The 20,594-nt window shown below is 39.7% G+C and overlaps 1 protein-coding gene and 1 long non-coding RNA gene across 3 annotated transcripts in view; one reads left to right on the top strand and one right to left on the bottom strand.

The window, feature by feature from the left end:
- Positions 1 to 20,594, bottom strand: part of LOC306669065 — a 512,353-nt gene that overhangs the window by 164,502 nt on the left and 327,257 nt on the right. The window lies entirely within an intron of this gene.
- Positions 6,094 to 20,594, top strand: part of RHOH (ras homolog family member H) — a 42,694-nt gene continuing 28,193 nt past the window's right edge. Inside the window, exons 1-2 of one of the 2 annotated variants that reach the window (XM_079152885.1) lie at positions 6,094 to 6,649; positions 12,058 to 12,118. The gene's annotated coding sequence lies outside the window, so the exon portion shown is untranslated. Of the gene's footprint in view, positions 6,650 to 11,633; positions 12,119 to 20,594 lie in introns of those variants that run through there. The other variant, XM_079152886.1, reaches the window with a different exon arrangement.

The raw sequence follows: 20,594 nt of genomic DNA, 5'->3' as shown, positions 1-20,594 counted from the left end.
AATGGGTTTTCAGGTTGAGTTCTCAAAGCCTGCCCTACGTGCTACATGGGCCAGAATGGAGAAACAGGCCCTCCAAATATAGCATTGTGATTCCACATGGATTTTTATTTTTACATTGAAACCACACGTGCCTTTTTTCTAATTAAAAAAAAATTCCCAGAAAATCAAAAGAAAAAAAAAAAAAAACAAAAAAAACCTGAAGTGAAACCAAATACATTAGAGAATCACAGAAGAGAATAGAGAATAAGCTGAACATATAAAACACTTTTTAAAACACATATTGTTAGCTGGGTGTGGTGGCACATGCCTGTATTCCCAGCCAGTGGCTTGGGAGGCTGAGGCAGGAGGATGGTGAGTACAAAGCCAGCCTCAGCAATTTAGGGAGGCATTAAGGACCTCAGTGAGACCCTGTCTCTGAATAAAATACAAAATAGGGCTGGGGATGTGACTCAGAGGATAAGTACCCCTGGGTTCAATCCCCAGTACCAAATATAAATAAATAAATAAATACAAAAGAAAGAAAAACAAGACAACTAACACTGATTGTAATGTTTAGCTTTCTGATTACAGAGTTAATTTATATTGATTATCAAAAACTGCTGAACCAGTAGCTGGGGAGGCTGATACAGGAGGATTGTGAGTTCAAAGCCAGCCTTAGCAAAGGGCAAGGTGCTAAGCAACTCAGTGAGACCCTGTCTCTAAATAAAGTACAAATTAGGGCTGGGGGTGTGGTTCAGTGGTTGAGTGCCCCTGAGTTCAATCCCTGGTCCTCCACCCCCCAAAAAATCTGCTGAATATAAACATTAAAGGACAAAATGAAAAATATATTTTCTATTTTACTATTTAGAGACACTTATTGTTTGGGATAATTATTTTTAGTCTTTCAGACATGAATATATTTTTTCAAATAAAATTGGGATTTTACTGTACAGGGAGGTTAATTTTATACCTTATCCTTAATACTAATAAATCTATGTCTCTTTAAGAGATTTTCTCCACTTTTTTGCATCTTCCTCTTCCATTCAATGTGTAACTCAATGTGTAACAACAAGTAATTAATTTGGAAAAGTCGTTTGTTTCCTGGAGGGAAAATGCCATAGAAATGAACTGATCCAGAGAGTTCTCTCATTTGTTAGCTTTGTGCCCTTATGTAAGTCGCGCAACTGAGTTTCATTTACAAAATGAAGATGTTGATAATAATAATAATAATGCTGGGTTTTGCTATTTTATAGTGATCTTTTGAAGATCAAATTTTAAAATTGAATCTAAAAGATATAAATTTAAAGTTAAAAGAAAACAGTCATGCTAACATTATTCTTTCAAATTATTTTTAAAAATCTCATAACATTTTGTATTTAGGAGACATTTAAAAAGACAGGATTTAGGGAGCAAAAAATTTCTATATTTTGCATAATAAATTCTGTAGAGATTAGGTTTGCTCAGAGCTGTAAAAATTGCTGGTTTTCACAAACATGAGAAATTAAAATTTCGTTCAGAAAAAAATGTCAATAGAAATTTTACTTTTAAAAAGATTTGTGTGGTAAAACACTAAAAAGAGCGTGTATTTGTTTATGACTAATATTGAAATGTTATGTGTAATTTTAAATGAACTTAACCAGAAAGTGGTTATTAATAATGGAGAATATACAAGACTACTTCCTTTTCTTCTAAATGATTAAAAATATGCCCAGGCACAATAATTTAGGTAATAACCAGAAGAAAACAGCAGGTTGAGTTTGAAAGCAGATCTTGTAATCCTTGGCTGCACTTGTCACAAACATGTTTTCCTCAAACAAGCATCAAGCATTTCCCACTACCTCTTTCTTTCTGAGTTCAGGCACTGAATTAATTTCTCGGAAACCTTGCTGTCTTATTTCTGAATGCTTCTTTATCTTCCCACGGGACGATTCAGCTACAAGATAGTACAGGACATCTTTTCCAGTTTTGATTTCTATTTTAGGGAAAGTTAAGATAAGGCTTCTATGAGGTTTAATGCAAATCCTTTGGAACCCTTGTTTTAGGAGCCTTTATGGAGGTTGGAATTTGCATCTGGTTGGAGTCATCTCTGTGTGACCCTGTAGAGGCTGAGTAATGAGGAAGATGGTTTTGCTGTGCTTGGTTGTGGTCCAGTGAGTCTCCTCTGAGAACTGCTATAAAAATCACTGGTTATTATGTAAAACGTTGCAACCGAAGCAATGACAAAGCTTTATAGAGAAAACTTAGGTAGACTTGCTCAATGCAATTAAAAGGGGGGAAAGAAAAAGAACAATGATCTTTTTCATCTGGTTCAGATAAATAGATGTTAGATTTTAAAAAATGGGGAAATACAGAAAAACAGAAAGAAAAACATAAAAATCACTTATGATTTGGCACATAGGGGTTACCTCCATAAAAATCTGTGTACTTGTATATGATAACAACTTAAATTCAAGTTTTATTTTTATGTATTTATTTAGGTATAGATGTTATGTATGTATGCATGCATGTAATTTATGTTTTGTGGTACTGGGGCTTGAACCCGAGGGTGCTCTACCATTGAGCTACATCCCCAGCCCTTATTTTATTTTGATACATGGTCTTGCTAAAGATGACCTGGCTGGCATCAAACTTGTGATCCTCCTGCCTCAGCTTCCGGAACAGCTGGAATTATGCACCACCATTCCCAGTCAAATTCAAGTTTTATAACAGGCTTTCCCCTAACCCCCATTTAGTAGCCAATTGTGAGCACACTCCTGTATCATTAAGGATTCTTTGATTTATAGTGAGTCAATATTGCCTACTTCTTAGGACTGAGCCACCAGCAGCAGAGACTTGGCCTCCTAGTGGACAATGGTGGCCTCTACTGCCCACACCTATATCTTTCCCATTGAATTCATGACTATTTCCTGATACGTAACGCCAAATGGCACCAGGTCTCAGCTGGATGACATGATATTTTGTTTATCTATGTACTTATTCTATCTATGGGCCTACTTACAATTTTTAAATAAACACAAACTTTCACACAGATATTTCAAGCAAATTGCTCCCATGAAATTTGCTTCAGTGATAAAGTGAATGGAATTCATAATTTTACTTAGGTGATTCAACATTTTTCACTTGCATTGGATAAGGGAATATTTCCAAGAAAAAAAATTAATTGATTAAAAAAAGAAGAAAAATACTAATTTGCATTTGTTTTCCCAAGCCTTCTAGTCAAATTGTTGCAAATTTATCAAAAGGTAAGAGATATAAATTTCCTCTTGAAGTAAAGAAAGCTTAAGGCATTTGTTACTTTCTGGTGAACTGATTTTCTCACTCATTTTCATTGTTGTTGCTGTTGTTGCTGCTGTTTTTTTATTTGATTTGATGTAGTGGTTTTTAAAGGTTTACTTTTTACTTTTTTTAAATTTTTTTTGGAGCTGGGGATTAAACCCAGGACCTTGCACATGCTACACAAATGCTTCTACTGAGCTACATCCTCTGCCCTTTTCAACCATTTTTAACACTATAAGAGGAATTTTTAAAAAACAAGCAAAACCTTCATCCACTCAAAGCCAAAAATCTATACATATTCTGGGCATTTGGGTAAAAAACATTTTTTAAGAGAGCTGCATGTAATTAAAACACCGCTGGTCCTTCTATTTTCAACTCAGGATGTACCCTGATTTCCTTGTGATGGTTTTATGTTTCCATAAGATGCATTTTATTCACTTAAGAGACCTGCCTGTTCAGATCATTAACTAACAACCCACAGCAATTCTATCTAGTGTTGTGTGGCTTTCAGACGATAGTGACACACCGCATCTACCAATCAATATATGTCTGTAACAGCTTCCAGAGCTTCTTCAGGAGGGCAAATAAAAGCTATTTTTACAAGTCCTTCTCATTGCCAGCAAAACTTGTTAGTAGTGGGTGCTTATTTACATCATGGTAATAGCTAACAAAATATAAACGTCTAAAAATGAATGTGTCTGAAGGTCGTGACCTAGATACCGAAGTAGGAAAACAAGAGGCTTCTTAGGAAAACAAATAATACAAAAAGAAGTAAAGAACTATTTTTTTAAAAGTGTAAGGAACAGAGGCGGACAAAGGAAAATGTTCCTCTTTTCTTGATGAGAATAATGGTAATTTAAAAAAATATTTTTTAGTTGTAGATGGACACAATAACTTTATTTTACTTATTTACTTATTTATTTTTTTTAATGCTGTGCTGAGGATCAAACCCAGTGCCTCACATGTGCTAGGCAAGTGCTCTAGTACTAAGCCACAACCTCAGCCCCAGCAGTGGTAATTTTTGAAGTTTAAAATCAGTCTTCACCAAATGAGCCATTTGGAATTCAGGATGAAGCAAACCAACTTGAGAGGTTGAGTACCCACCTGGTCTGAGAGTACTTGCAAATAATATTTAAGTGGTATAGATCTATCCTGTACTCAAGGGTACCAAAGATACTAGCTAAATTCAACTGGCTACTGTCATAAAGCAGCACAAAGAGGGACTATGGAAGCAGGCCATTTATTGTGTTTGTGACCCCAAGCACAATATTTAGGCTTTCTGGACCTCAATTTCTTTCTTTGCAAATAGAGATAAGTCTGATAGGGTACCTACCTCATAATTTCAGGGATGATTGAGTGAGGAAATGCCTAGGAACTGCTTAAGAAATTGCTTAACTGCTTAATTTGCACAAGTTAAGTATACAATAAATGGTAAACTAGTCTGACTGTTATTAAGTTATTCTTAGATTTGGTTAAAAAGAGTCTAGCAAGCTAAGGAAGAAAGCAGCATGCTGGTACTAACGTGGAATTTTCCACTCAGTACCTGAGCTCTGGCCATTTTTTTCTCTAGATGTCAGTTGGCAATCCAATATGAAAACAGGTACAGGGATTTAGAGGAGAGACTCAAAGGACCAGAAAGGTGGAGAGGTGAGCAGGTCAGTGGAGGGTTGGGCCTGAGAGGTGAGCATGAACTTGTTCCCTGTCCATTGGGAAAGAGCTGCCAAACAGACTGCATCTCTCCCTTCTAGGTACAGTTCAGAGAGGCAGCAGGGCTCCCAAGAACCAGGAGAAGGCAGGTTATGGTGATGAACATGATCACAAAACCCAGGGATTCATGCCAATGGTAAGGATCATTAACCATGAAGATGATCATTGGATGATTTTAAAAAGACCTTACCTCCTTCTTCCTGCCAAAGACCTTCCTGACCATCCTATTTACTTTTTATAATTATTTTTATTTTGGTACTGAAGATTGAACCCAGGGGTGCTTAACCACTGAACCACATCTCCAACACCCCCCCCCCCAATATATATTTTATTTAGAGACAGGGACTTGCTGAGTTGCTTAGGGCCTCATTAATTTGATGAAGTTGGCTTAGAACTTGCAATCCTCCTGCCTCAGCCTCTCGAGCCACTGGGATTCTACTGCGCCCAGCATGATCACCCTATTGGAACACACATACCCTCGAGCTTCCTATCTCCCTTTTCTGCTTTATTTTCCTTCTTAGTAATAAGCACATTGGAACACAATACATTACTAAATTGCGTGTATGTTTCTTATCTTCCTGGTAAATGTAAACTCATAAAAGCAGGCTATTTTTGTTCTTGTTTATCCTGCTATCTTTCTAGCACCCAGCAAAATGCTCTGTAAATAGTATAGCAACTGTTTAGTAAATATTTGCCAAATGAAAGGAAAGGATAAATTCTCAGTTATCTTAAGGCATTTGTAGTGTGGTAGAAGATGTCCTCAGGAAGCATTTCTGAAGATTCTGTGACGCTCAGATTATGCATAAGGAATAGTGTCATTAACAATTTGACTTAAAAATTTCGGGATCCTTTTAACCCATTGATGCAGCACACATTAGAATCCAGTGCGTGGCGTGTAACTTTGTTCCCACCAGAATTTGAAAAGTGGCAAAAGCTTCTCAAATCTTGCAATTCAACAGTTATTATGTATAGAAGGGAAAGAGATAGGGGGGGAAAATTCCAAAAGGCAAAAATCCAAAACAGCAGTGACAATAATGTATTAAATCTCTACTATATCCAAAGCAACTATAGAGCTTTTCTTTTCTTTCTTTCCTTACAAAACTCTTCCAAGATAGATTATTATACCTATTTTGCAGATGGGAAGATCAAGGCCTCATCCTTAGGAATAAGTAGAGCTGCATTCCAGACTTCTAGTTTCTCCAAGGCTTCAGCTTGCCTTTGTGTGTAAGCTTCAACCTGCTCTCTCCAGGACTGTGCAGAAGACCCGTTATTTTGAAAAGATGTCAAGTTAGAGCTCCATTTGCCTTAAAACTGAAATGTCTGCAACGCCTGCTCTGAGCAGATGTGCTGGGTTGCAGTTACCCTGTGAAGTCTGTGCTCAGACAGAAGATCCCTATCAAGACAATGAGCAAACCATGACTGTGAGAAGAAGCAGCGATGGCTCTCCTCATTCTCTTCTTTTTTAAACAAACCAGACTTTTAGCATCATTGTGACTGTTGAGTGCTTGGCAGTAGTGTCCAGGAGCTGGTGCACTTGACCGGTTCAAACTCTTCTACTCTTCTCAGAGATCGCCTCATCTTCTTAAAAAAAAAGAAAGAAAAGAAAATCAATGCTGGGCAATCTATGTCTTTGTAAAGTGCATTTGATTTAGGAGACAGCCCTCTGGAGCTACATCCCGTGAATAAGGTGGGTGAACAAGCCAGATAATATTTTGAGTCAAAAGTAAGCTGTGAATAGGGTGCAGTGATACTAGTTTTGTCTTGTAGTTTATTAAAGTGTCTCTGAAGGATTTTGTCAAAAGCTTCTGAAAGTGCTTTAACTGATGTTTGCAATGTTGGAAAAGTACATCAGCTACCAAGGTTCTGCTTTGAAGGGTGATGGTCATTTTGCGACCATCCTTAAGCTCTGTCTGAGGTCTTGAAGAAGACGTTGAACCATAACTGTGGAATCCAGGCTTGAATTACTACTTTGGGTGTATTACCTTCTGCAACAAGACTGCATTGTTATGAATTATAGCTCTGCAATACAAAGAACCAGGATGCGAATGTTTGCTCAACAAACACGGTTCAACGAGGCAAAGAAACCAGGACACCAATGGCAGGTCAGAATCCTGAGGACCTAATATTTGCAGGAACAGAAAGTAATATGCCACGTTACACTAAAAACTTAAAGAGAAAATAGATGATGAGAAAAGCGGCAGGGGGAGGGGACAATGATGTTTTTATGGTTCTGGCTGTAAGAGGGAAGCCAAAGATGTTTGAAATGATATTCTTATCTGGTTAGAGAGCCTGTTGTTTATAATGAATTGGAAGGCACAAGGAGGAAGTCAGTCATGAGATTTCTGGTCTGTGGCATTTCTAAGATATTTCAGTGTTTAGAATTTTGAAGTGTACTTTGTGTGAATGTAACTTTACAATGAAAGTGATGCATCAGAATTAAGATCTTTCTCTTAAAAGTAGAGTTAACATTGTATCATCCCTGTCATGAAGTCTCTCAATCAGAAGGAATTGCTATTTTGTTTTAATAGTCTTTTATCACTTAGGGGGGAGCTGGGTAAGAATAATTACAATATGCTTAATGACCTGAGTGTGAAACTCAAAGCATTCAAACCAGATTTTAGTATGTATTTCCCATCTCCAGAAACCATGAAATGTTTCATTAGATGGCACATTACACACGAGGCCTCTGTAAACATTCAAAACCACCCTAAATCTACATCATTTGGTGAATATGATAAAAGTGAGAAGAAGAGGAAAGTATTGTACTAACCCAGGGTAGAAATAACATAGTGAATGATTCTTGTCTCGGGATTACCAGGATTTACCCTTCATTACAAATAAACAATTGTCATTAAGAGTTCTCTCTGGCGTGAGTCAAGTAGCAGAGAACCTTTGCAATGAGCAAGACTACCACTTAAGCGTGAGTTCAGGGTTCATAGAGAGTAGATTGTTTAAAAAGCCTCCATAAAAGAGGTCCTTGCTCTCAGGAGACCATGTGAGAAAAACTGAGCTCTTCTCTTGCCATATCAAGTAGCATTTCAAAAGAATGTGTTTTGAGAAAGCCTTTACCTTTTAACCGTGACCTGATAATTGTGTTTGTGGGAACCTCAGAGAGGGGCTGTTCAGGACAAAGACACACCATTGGTCTTGGACCTCTGACTGCCTCTGCTTCCCCACAGTGGCCCCGCTCTCTTCTTTGGGAGGCAGCAGGGTGACAAGTCAGGACAGATGGAGAGGGGAACCTTGCTTCTGTTTTTCATCGGTTTCATGCAAATCATTTACCCAATTGAGGTCTCTCTTTACTTGACTGTTAAAATAGGTTTTAAAATGTTTACTACATAGGACGGTTGGGAGGATCAGATGGGAGAATCAGTCTTATTTGTCTGTAAGTATTCTTGCTGCTTCAGTGAGCAAAGCCGGGCCTCCAGCCTCCAGCGCCTTTGAAGGGACTCTGCAGGGATGATTGATGGGAGGATTATGGTTCTTAAGGAGGGTTTGATTCCCACCACATATATACCCCTAAATTCTTTTCTGTCGGCCACTCTGAAGTCCTGAGACTTCCCCTCACCTCTATCCCAAGGCTGGACTACAGAGTATCAGGAGGGACACACTGAGAAGTTTTGTGTGTGTGTGTGTGTGTGTGTACGCACGTTAGCGCATGAATGTATTTTCAGTCATTTTCTTCTTCCCCTGTCACTACCCCTTTTTAACTCTGTTAAAAGACTGAGAGGGGTCTGCCCAGTGAGAGAGCACTTACCTAGCACCTGCAAGGCCTTGGGTTCAATCCATAGTACAGGGGGGGGAAAATAAGAGGGAGGGAAGGAGAAAAAGAAGAAAGAGTGAGAGCCCACAGGCACACTAAAAAAAAAAAAATTCAGGAAAGGAGGAGCTGTAGTTACTCTTCCCCTTCTCCTAAGAAACCCCCCTCTGAGATTCAGTTCCATGTGAAGATTAGAAAGACAACTGGGAAAATGTTCTCACAGCCAGGAGCAGGAGGAAGCACGAAGCCTGGCCATCTGAGACCATCTACAGTGGGCAACTCCACACCCAGAGCGAAGCGGGTCCTTTAGCAGAGGGGGTGGTCAGCCAGGGAGCGGGGCAGGGAGAAGAGTCTTGCAGCACATGTGGCAATGCCCTTCCAGGATGGGGTGGGAGTACCTGGGCCTGTGGACAGGTGTCCTGACCCCAGAATATGTTCACCCTTTTGTGCAGAAACTGTGCAGTCTAAAGCCCTGAGCTTGTCGATTATGCTTTTGTCACCTCTTGCTTAATTTCTCAAGTACAGAGTGTCGCCTCACCTACTCGAGGTGGAGGAGGGCCGGGTCCTTGTGGGCAGCTGCCCTTGTCCAACTTACTGCTTTGCTAAGGGAAGGCAGTGTCCAGCTGGGCCCCTGAAAAAATGGATGGATCTCTTGCTGGAAGTATGACATTTCTATTTTTAACCTGGTATTGGTAATTAAATCCAGGAGCGCTCCAACATCGAGCTACATCCTCAGCCCTTTACGCTAAAAAAAAAAAAAAAAACAAATTTTTTAAAATTCTGTAAAATTTTGAGACAGGGTCTTGCTAAATTGCCCAGGCTGGTCTTGAGCTTGTGGATCCTTCTGCCTTATCCTCCCCCATCACTGGGATTATAGGCGTGGGCCGCTGTGCTCTGCTATGAGCCACTTTGGAGTCTTTTAGAAGCTTGAGTGAGAAACATACTTTATCCTAAATTTTCTGATACGCATCCGAAGTCAACCTTCATCTCTGGATTAAACTGGAATGTCAGAGCAGCACTGTGGTATGCCACACCCCGCCACCCTCTCCCCTAGACCCTTTCTAGATTTTGCTTTCAGTAGGCTTTTTGGTGAGAGGAAATCAGTTCAACATTGAGAAAAAACGTAAGGAACCACTTCACTTCACAAATCTTATTGCTGAATGCAGCGGCCATGCTGCTCTTCAGCTAGAAAGACTACTACCCTGAGTGACAAGTTCATTTTTGTCCAGTGAGCACTGAATTTTCTATGCAGTTTGTTTCCTGCTTTATACTGGTTTCCAAAAAGCTTAGAACCACATAGCAGACATTTGCTGCCTTAACCTCACCCCTTGTTTTAGCTTAATTTTTGTCTTCATTTTTCTGTCCTCATTTTTAGATTCTTTTTTTTTTTTTTTTTTTAGCTTGCTGTATTGACTAAGGTGTATGTATCTTTATCACTTGCCCTAAATCCTCTGATAAATCCAGAGGCAAAGAAAATGTTCAACAAGTTATATGCTCTGTTCATTTATTAACATTACAATAGTAATCTGACAGTCCACTGAGAATTTTCTGAAAAGAGATAATGTGCCCATCAGAGAGCTCACAGGTCTTAGGTGGCAGTTTGAAATCCTGCTGCATTTTAGTAAACTGATAGTTGAGTTCTGGTAAGAGTCTCCTGTGAGCTTGATAACTGTGCGTCCACCTACAAGAAAGTTCATCATCGTCCCAATTATTTCTATCTCTACCCCAGGCAAATTATTCTTTTGGCACTTCCTTGAACATGCCAAGCTCTTTCTTACCTCAGGGACTCTGCATGTACTATTTACCTCTGCTTAAACTGTTCCCCTCCTCTCCTGGGCTGCCTCCTTCTCATTCATTAGAGCAGAGTGGCCTTGGAATAACTGGGGGAGTTTAAAGCAATATTGCTGCCCAACTCCCCTTGCAGACCAATTCAGTTAGAGTCTTTGTGGGTGGGGTCCAGGTATGGATATTTTTTGAAAATCTTCTCAGATGATTCTAATTTTCATCCAGGGTGAGAAACAGTTTTGAGTCTCAGCTTAAATGTCACCTGCTCAAAGACGCCATCTTTGACTGCCTCTAGAATATGGTATTGTCTCGCCATCTGTGAAGCATTTTCTCTGATTCCTTTGTAATGGAATTTGGAATTATTACCTATATTTGAATATTTGTTTCTCTCCTCCATCCTTCCCCAGGATTTAGTGCTGTGAGGACAGGGAGTATGTCTGTCTTGGTCTTTTTTAGTCTATGTGCGTCCCTAGGCCCATCCTATCATAAATGTCATATTTTGACACACACAGGGACTCTGTAAATCTTTGCAGACTTGAATGAACTTTATTCTTATGACATGTAGGTATTTAACCAAGGCATTGCCCTCAGCAGTAAGATTGACAGTTATTTGGGGATTTAGGGCACAGTGGGTTGTGACCATATCATGAAAGTTAAAGAGTTGGTTTAGGTAATTTAGCCATAATCTAAGTAATTGCAGATGGCCCCCGCACCTGGATTGCACAGAGACAAGAAAAGCAAATGTATGTTTTTAGGCAAATAACGAAACTCAGAGGAGTCTGAAAACAACTCAGAGTCCAGTACCTCCCTTCACAGGTGCAGGGTCATCTGAGCAAGGGTCACTGGGTGAGGCCACTGGGGCTTTTACTATGGCTGTGTCTGTTCTTTCCAAATTATTAATTGGTAGTTACTGATAAAAACAAAGCAAACAGCTCACCTCCTGTCTTCCACTGCAGTTCATACCATCAAGCTGATGTGTATAAGTTCTAAGGTTTTCCCCTAAGTTTAAATTAACCAAGTCCTGTCCATGTGGGGGAGTTATTTATTTATTTATTTTGCTTTATTTCACTTCCTTAAGGAATCATCTTGGTTTTTCACATCTCCTTTCTCCACTTGCATGTAGTGATTTTGATTTGTTGAAGGAAAATAGAGGGACAGGGGAGAGAATTGGTCCAAGGATGGGGAAGGGAGGCAGCAGAAGCCTCTCTGCCTCTTAGCTGGGAGGTTTCACAGTCTCATGGAGAGAAGTGCACGTGTTCACCCTCTCAAACCCACACAAACGAAACCCCGTCTTTGGAGAAGCGGGCTACAGGAAATTGATTTGAGCACAGGAACTTGCTAATCACTTTTGTCACATTCGGATTGTTCCTGCCACCTCAGTCACCTTGCTGCCCGCTAAGCCTGACCAGCTCAGGTTGGATTCTCTACCAGCCTAACTTCACGCTTTTAGTTCTTCCAGCATGAAGCAGTCATAATCTCGAGGAGAGGAACGCCAGTCCTGGAAGGAAATCACCACACTGACAAGACTTCGGTTGCTTTTGTTTTGACAGAGCTGTGCCCAGTAAATTTGACTTCCGGAGTCAGTCATTTTGGTGTGTTCTTCTATGACAGGTAAGATTGTGTCTCTTTAAAAAATTTTCTTTAGCCTCTACAGGAATTTTTCTAATTTCATTTAGTTTTGCTTTAAGCTGATCATCATGGTTACCTTGTTCTACCTGATAGGAGGAGGGAGAGTGGTTCTGCTATCCACCTCTCTCCAAAGTCCTAACAAAATGCATATAGTTTTTAAAACATTAAAGATGATAATATTCAGCTCTTTGGTTTCCCAGATGTTCTTTTAGAAAATGCACCACTTGTAGTTGATTATGACTGAGTTCAGCTATAGAGGTGGTTTAAATATCACCCAACATGTGATGAAGTAAATCTAAAGATCTGAAGATGTATATAAATATCATTTCAAACTCTTTGTAGTTTGGAAACAGAACCAAAATCAAAATGATTTACATTTGGGTTCAGTACCCCTAGCTTGTTTGTTTCACCTATTGACAATGCTACCATCAACTTTCTAAAAGTGGTCTATGATGTATGTGCTTTTAAATTAAAATTAGCTTTTGAGATGGTTTAATTTGGAGGCATCTTGTGAAGTGCCAATTAGTTGCCTGAGTTATAACTGAAGAAAGTCTGGGAAATCACCAGTTTTAGGTGTGTTATTAAGGCAAAGCTGCCAGTGAAGAATTCAAGTAAGCAATGAATAACCAGGTTCACTTATGGGTTCTAAGCTGGTGTGGTGGAGGAGATAAGAGAAATATAAAGAAATCTTTCCTTTGAAGAACCTCATGGTTGCAATGAGAAATAAAATCCAGGAAACAGTGAAAGATGGGACTTAAGTGATGAGTGGGGTGGCATGGGCTGTAAGAGGTGCAGGAGCTCCAAGAAGGGACTCTGGGAGTAAGCTGGAGGAGTCAGGGAGGTATGGGCTTGGGAAGGACATGAAATTTGAGCACATGAAGTGTGGGCATCTCTCTGCCACATCCTGCATGAAAGGATGTTAGCTATATATCACTCAATTACCCAAAAAACTTATCTACTCAATAAACACAGGAGAGCCAATACTCTTTTCAAATGAGATGGGGCATGACGGGTCTGGCCATACCAGCTCTGGCCTCTTACAACAGCATCGCACTCAATTCTCCTTCATTTATAACACAAAGGTAAAGGGGGCAAGGACTGGAAGGAGCTTCTTCAGTGATGGAGAGGATAGGGTGGAGTTAGGGAAGCCATTCTCCTAGGGGGGAAATTCCTGAAGGAGGCAGGGAACCACTCCCACGCAGTGCCACATGCTCCCTGGCAATTCCTAGAAGCCATGCCTCTGCTTCCCATGGCTCAACCTAGTCTGATTCTGCTAAATAAGGATGGCTTCTCACAGAGAAGGGATGGTTATTTTAGACTGGGAGGGCGGCATGGGTCTTTGCACAAGTGTGAGATTGGGTCTTTGCACAAGCGTGAAACTGACTTGGAGATGACTTCTGTTGAAGAGACAGCTCGAGAAGAGAAGAAAATTTGTTTTACCTATTGCAGGAAATAGGATTAGGAAGTTAGGGAGAGACTTTGAGGGACAACTAAGGAGAACAGACTCCCTTCGGTGGTTTCCTCGTTGGCTTATGCCATTAGGTTCCTTCTATTTGTTTTCTCTGCTCTAACTGAATTCCATTGAGAGGAACTTGGTGATCTTCACCAACCTTGAGGTTGCTTTCTATATCCCCACATCTGTCTGTGTCCCCCCCATTAGTCCCCTACTGTCTTCCCTTGGAACATCATTTAGGCAGAGGAGAGGTCGTGTGGCTTGGGGTGACATTCACCTCTGGTTTCAACATTCTAAGGAGACCCTTCAGTGCTCTGGTAATTAAAGTGGCCTTCCTCATGGGAGGACAAGTTAGTAGATGTATAAGCACCTCTGATTCTCAAAAACCAATCCAGGGGTGGGATTGTAGCTCAGTGGTAGAGTGCTTGCCCCTCATGTGTGATGCACTGGGTTCCATCCTCAGTACCACATAAAAACAAATAAACAAAAAAAGATATGTATCCATCTACAACCAAACAAAATCTTAAAAAATGATAATAATAATTAGAAAAAAAACAGTCCAAAATTTCTGTGAACTCTGTGTTCCCTTGCATATTGGGATGAGATGTTATGGATGCCCTTCTGTTCTTTCCCTGGACCTTCCTTTAGGGAGTAAGTATATCATAATGATTCTTGGACCATGAAATATCTGAATCCATATAATAACAAACATATAGTATGGTGAATAAAAACCCTGACACTGGAGCCATATTGCTTTGTGCTAAATCTTGGTTCTATGCTTTCTGGGCTGTGGGAGCCTCAGACAAGTTATTTAAATTCTTTGATGTTCCTATTTTTCAGAAATGGCTCTAATGGTAATAATAACTAAAGATACCCCAGAGGGTTGTTGTGGTCATAAAATGGTCATTATATATATGGGTGTGTGTGTGTGTACATGTGTGTGTGTGTGTGTGTTCTTGTGTGTGTGTGTACACGTGTGTGTGTACACATGTGTGTATCACTTAATCTAATGCCCAGCATAAAATACACATTCAAAGATGTAGCTGTTATGATTCTTATAAAAACTTGGATATGGACAAATGATAATAATATGAACCCTGGCTTGGGAAACAACTACCTGCCAACTAGCTTTTTAAATACCAATAAACCTTTCAAAGGAAATTGGGGGTAACAGAGACTGGGAATTGACATTTTTTAGGCACCAAGTACAAACTAGACACAGGAGTTGGGTGTTTTATAGTACAACACATATGAAAAAAGAAAATCAGATTAGAAACTGATCTTTCGAGTCTCTCCCTATCAGTTTCTCAGACTTCTCTGACTATGTGCTGCCTCATTTGTGGGCATCTGTGGTTGATGTTGCTCTCTGAATGCTTTGGGTGGAATTATAGAGGTGCTTGAAGTCAGAGGCGGAGTGAGGGACATCTCTTCCCTGATCAAATTAGATTAAATTTCAAATTTTTACCATATTTTAATTTCAGGACTCGGGACCATTTTGAGAGTGAGTGTGGAAAGTACTTATTTGGGTTCTAGATGCTTGAGTCTGGGTGAAAGCCAGACAAGATGAAAAAGCATCCTGCTTCCCTTTCCACTCCCTAGATTATAGATTCTCTTGGATTAGAAAGCCCCTCTTTAAAAATGCAAGTACAGCTGGTATGTCAATTATGCAAGAGATTCTCAAATACATGTGCAGATTGCTTTAGTCAGAGAGTAATATTGTTTTCTTTCTGAATACCTCCTGGGAACATAGGGAGGAAGTCTAGGGCTTCGTGTAGGGAAAGGGATGGGCAGGAGGCAGGTTGGGGTGCCCAGTGGAGGCCAGAGATAGCCTGATAGTAGTAATAGGGGATGGGGTGGACAATGAGAGGAGCGGGGTGTCAGAGAGGGAGGGGCTGAACGGAGGGAAAGGGAGGGGGGCCAGAAACACACAGGCCTTTCATGATTCTTTAGTCATATGACTCCAGCAGCTATGTGAATGCCCCGAGCAACTTCTTAATGACTTGCATAAAAGATTGTCTAGGGTTGGGGTTGTGCCTTAGTGGTGGGTTGCTTGCCTAGCATGTGTGAGGCACTGGGTTTGATTCTCAGCTACATATATATATATAATTAAAATATATATATAATAAAAAAATATATATTTACAATTAGATGTTATGGATGCCCTTCTGCTATATATATATAAAATTTAAAAATTTTTTTCCAGTTATTCCCAGAGATTTATCTGATTCTAGACTGGAATAGTAGTTCCTAAGGCCAACTGGACATCAAAACCATGTGAGGATCTTTTAAGAATTAGAAATACTCTGTTAGGACCAGTGGTGCATGCCTGTAATACCAGTGACTTGGAAGGCTGAGGAAGGATTGCAAGTTCGAGGCCAGTCTCAGTATCCTAGTGAAAGCCTCAGCAATTTAGTGAGATGCTGTCTCAAATTTAAAAAAATTTAAAAAGGGACTGGGGATGTAGCTCAGGGTAAAGCACCCCTAGGTTCAATCTCCAATACCCAAAACCCAAATCAAAACAAAATGAAAAAAGAAAACCATAAAAACAAGCTCTAAATTGACTTGGAAGCGGTGGTTTTATGAATGGGTGTTTGGGAGCCATTAATCTGGAACCTTCCTACCAGGGACAAACACACTGGAATGATAAATTGAGTAAGTTCTCAAATGAGCCAAACTGATCTTCTCTCTCGTGTGATGAATGTCATTACACAGAAAGCATTTTCTTTCATTTTGAATTTATTCCTTGGAATGAGTTAGTGGGAATGGGATGAATGGGTCAAGAGTATGAGCATATTTAGCTCAATCATATTTACATTTGAATATGCAAACATAGGACGCTACTTCTTTAAAAACTCCAAAGCATTACATACATGTAGAGGCTATATATTATTACTTTGGTCTCAGAGAAAGAAATTGACTTTCAAGGGAGAAAGTGCCAAATCACTTCTTCCACAAAATAGAATCTGAGTGACTTACTTTTGGAAGAAATTTCCAGAGAATTGCTGAGTGTTCAATGACTTCTTGGAGCTTAAATTGGAACTGTCTCATCTGTGCACTTAGTTTCTTGTAAAACTGAAGTCAGCAGTGACCTCTTCCCCATTTCATAGAAAAGAAAGCCAAGGAACCGAGGTGGTGAAGTAATATGCAGTATGATTCTCATCACATTTGCCACATAACGTATTTGGCTTATTGTTATAATAAATAAATGACTGAGTAGTTTGTATGCATGACCTCATAGGGATAAAACACTGTAAAATAAATGCATGGGGGACCAAGATAGGAGGTAGATGTCCCACTCTATCCTTTTTTTTTTTTTTAAACATTACGTTTAATTTATTATTTGTATAATATGCTGCCCTAAAAGCATGGTCATTGTTTGGGAATAAGGTGAGTTTTCAGTAGCTTCAATGGAAAAGGAAAAAAGTACTATTGCAAAATATCAGGTGACAGTGGTGTTCTAGAACCAGCCTGCACTTGCTTGGAAAAACTGATTGTAATATTTTTGTACATTTTGCAAGTCAGTGTTTACCTCTATTTCTCTGTGTGATGGAAATACTATAGAATGGTGTGCTTGATCATCTCTTTTTATTCTTCATTCAGCAATGTCATGTTGTAACTAGAAATTGGCTATAATAGAAGTATTTATGTCACAGAAATCAGAAAACAGAATAAATCAGTCTCTTCACCTTTCCCCGCCACCCCAGAGCCTGTTTTAAAATATTTTTTCAGCATACCACCAAGGAATCGTGTGACATGCAAATATGGCAATTTGACAGTATGTGTCAAGATGTTCATACACTTCGATCCACTCATTCCATCCCTGGAGATTTATTCCAAAAAAATAATTCAAAGAAGGAAGAAATAGCATGCTGGAACACATTCACTACATTATCTTCTATAACAGTGAAATCTGAAAATAAACTAAAACACTAAGCAACAGGGATTCTGGAAGCATTAGCTCCATGGAATATTTTGTAGTCATTAAAATTCCTAGTTAAAATACTTATGAAAAAATATTTGATAAAATGTTAAGTTAGAAAAACAGGATTAATATTTTTACTTGCATTCTAATTTTATGATGATGAGAATTAACTGTGAACCATTAAAAAATGAAAACATTTTGTGTGTTAGAAAGGTGAAATAGCAAAATTGTTTTTTTTAACTTCATTTATTGTAGTAGTAGTGTATGTGCATTTAAATATTTTGGAGAAGGTCTGTAATGAAGTGGCCTTGAGTAGCTTTAATATTAAGAGGGTTTTGTGGACCGGAGGAAGATGCTTCCTGTTAATCCCTGGGCAGGGTATTGTAAAGGGAGTTTCAGTCCACACAGTCTAGAGTGGCAGATAGGAGGGGGGTTCTGTAGAGCAGCAGAGAAAGGAGAAGGAAGTACCCAGGCCCTGAGGACTTGCAAAAGTAGATTGCAGGAATAGAAGACTAATGAATGTTATCACACATATGCAAGGCCCCAAGTTTTTCTGGACACAGCTCTTCCTCCCATAGACAGAGAAATAACCCAGAGAAAAGCTACCCTCAAAGGCCAGAGGGAGTGAGGAGAGAACATTTCTTAGTAAGACACAAAGAAAGGCTGCTCTCAGAAGTGAACAAGATGAATGTGAAAATAGCTCCATTTTAATCAGAAGAAAACAAGGGCTTAGACCAGAGAGCTTACAATTCTTCTAAATCATGGGCTCTCAAATTTTAATGTGCTTAAGAGTCATCTGGAGCTGGGGCTGGGGCTCAGTGGTAGAGCACTTGCCTAGCATGTGTGAGGCACTTGGTTTGATTTTCAGCACCACACGCTAAAAAAAAAAAAAAGTAAAGGTCCATCAACAACTTAAAAAAAAAAAAAAAAGAATCACCTGGATGGGTGGGGGAGGTATTAAAGAATGTAGCATCCAAGAGGCCACCTCTGTGCATTCTGATACTGTTGGTGTGGGAGCTGGCAGGAATGTGCATTTTTAATAAGTCTTCAGATGTGAAAGGTTAGACTTTGAGAAACACTAACAGACTGAAGGAAACAGTCTGGGTTGGTTCAGGGAATGTATCTGTGTGCACATGTGTGCGTGCCTCTGTTCGTGTGTGTGTGTGTGTGTGTGTGTGTGCATGTGTGTTTTGCGGGTGAGGATGTTCCTTGGAGTCTCGGAATCTCCGAGTAAATGACCTGACCATAGCAGAAGTCACGGTACTGAGATCATCTGCTTTGGAACTTCAGTGATGGTCATAACTTGCAAAGTGTTCTTCTTACACTGAAAATCATTTTCACTCTATTCGTGTTCCCTGTTATCAGGGCTTCTAACCTCTGTGATAAATCAAGAACCCATCTTCACGGAATTGAAGGCCCATTTCAGGGCCTATAGGATGTGTGAGGTCTGACATCTGGAGTCAACCTCCTTCACAGGCACCTGTCAACCACCTTAGTCCCCATGTAACTGAGTTTTTCATTGTAGAGAGTTGTTTCCTAATTACTCTTTTGGTCACAAATTCCTCTGAACTTTTATGAGAACCAAAAACCTTTGGGAAAAAGCAAAAATTCAGGAGTGTATACATTTGCCATAGAGTTTTAGGGGATTTAGGAACCCGCTAAAACCCATCCCTGGACTCCCAGTGATCCAAAGCCTTCACATTAAGAACTGGTGCCTCAGAGGTTGTGGGTACAGGGGAGGAAGCGTTGCAGAAGCTGAGAAAATCAAGTTTGGGGTACGCAATGTCAGATTAAGGTATAAATGCTGACTCTTCAGTTAATGGCTGAAAGGAGGACAAGATGGCGGATATGCAGATAGTTTTAGAGCATTGGATCCTTAAATTAAGTGGTACCTGGGGCTCAAGTTGGTTCCCTTCAGAGAATATATAATTAGTGTTCTAAGCCCTCAGTTCTGAATTCTGTTATGTGAAGCCAGGGTCAGCTTTCATTTGCGAAGCAGTCTCTCAAGATCCAACATTAGGTCCTACTTACTGTCATGTGTGACCTTGGACAGCTCAAGAGATGCAGGCAGGTTGTAAATACCAAGCTGGCCAACTCCAGAGTGTAGTGAGGAGTGAGGGACCAACTGATCCTTCTGGACACCCAGCCAGGCTGCTTTCAGGGTGAACCCACTAACTGGTATATTACATGCTTTCTTCTAAAATGTAGCTTCTCCTTTCTGAAGCTGAATATCTGGTTGGGCCTTGATGGCTTTGGAGATATTCCTTTTCCTGTGTGAACTTTTGACCATTGGAGTCCAGTTGGCCGTCTTCTGTTAGCGGAGAACTGATTTGCTATTGGGGAGTTGTGGGTTTGGATGAAAGCTCATGCCTTCATTAATCTTGTGTCCACTTGGCCTGTGATATCAGGCAGGGTATGGAGACTTATGCCAAACCCTTCTGTTTCAGTAAGCCAACTCTGCTGGAGGTGATGAGAATATGTTATTATGTCATGGTTATAGAGGGGGTTGACACAGGGTGGGGAGGGCAATGCACCCATCTCCAATCCTCCAGAGATAAAATATATAAAATTAGCCAATCATTTGTGAAGTTCGAGTCCGAATTCTTCATGAGGGATAATATGATAATTGTACATCTGTCTTTGGAGTAGAAAATGAAAATCTTTAACATATACTCATTTAATAAACATACTTCAGAGCTGGGGTTGTGGCTCAGTGGTAGAGCACTTGCCTAGCATGTGTGAGGCACTGGATTCAATCTTAGCACCATATAAAAAAATAAATAAAATGAAGATATTGTGTACATCTACCACTAAAACTATTTTAAAAATAAAAAAAAGCTTCACTTTTTATAAGTACTTTAATTATTGTATGACCATTGTTAGTTTTCTTGCCAATTTCAATATGTATTTTAATAATCATACTGCATCATATGACCCCTAGTTACAGTCCTCCAAAGACAAATAAAGGACTGAGGGTGTAGTTTGCCTGGTGTGTACAAACCCTGGGTTTGAACCCACCATGGCTAATAAACAAACAAAAAATCCAAAACCAAAACCAAAAATGAAACAAAACAATAAAAACA

Source organism: Sciurus vulgaris (genome assembly GCF_902686455.1).
Source record: "Sciurus vulgaris genome assembly, chromosome: 9".
Lineage (NCBI taxonomy): Eukaryota > Metazoa > Chordata > Mammalia > Rodentia > Sciuridae > Sciurus > Sciurus vulgaris.
This window is presented reverse-complemented; position numbering and strand designations above follow the sequence as displayed.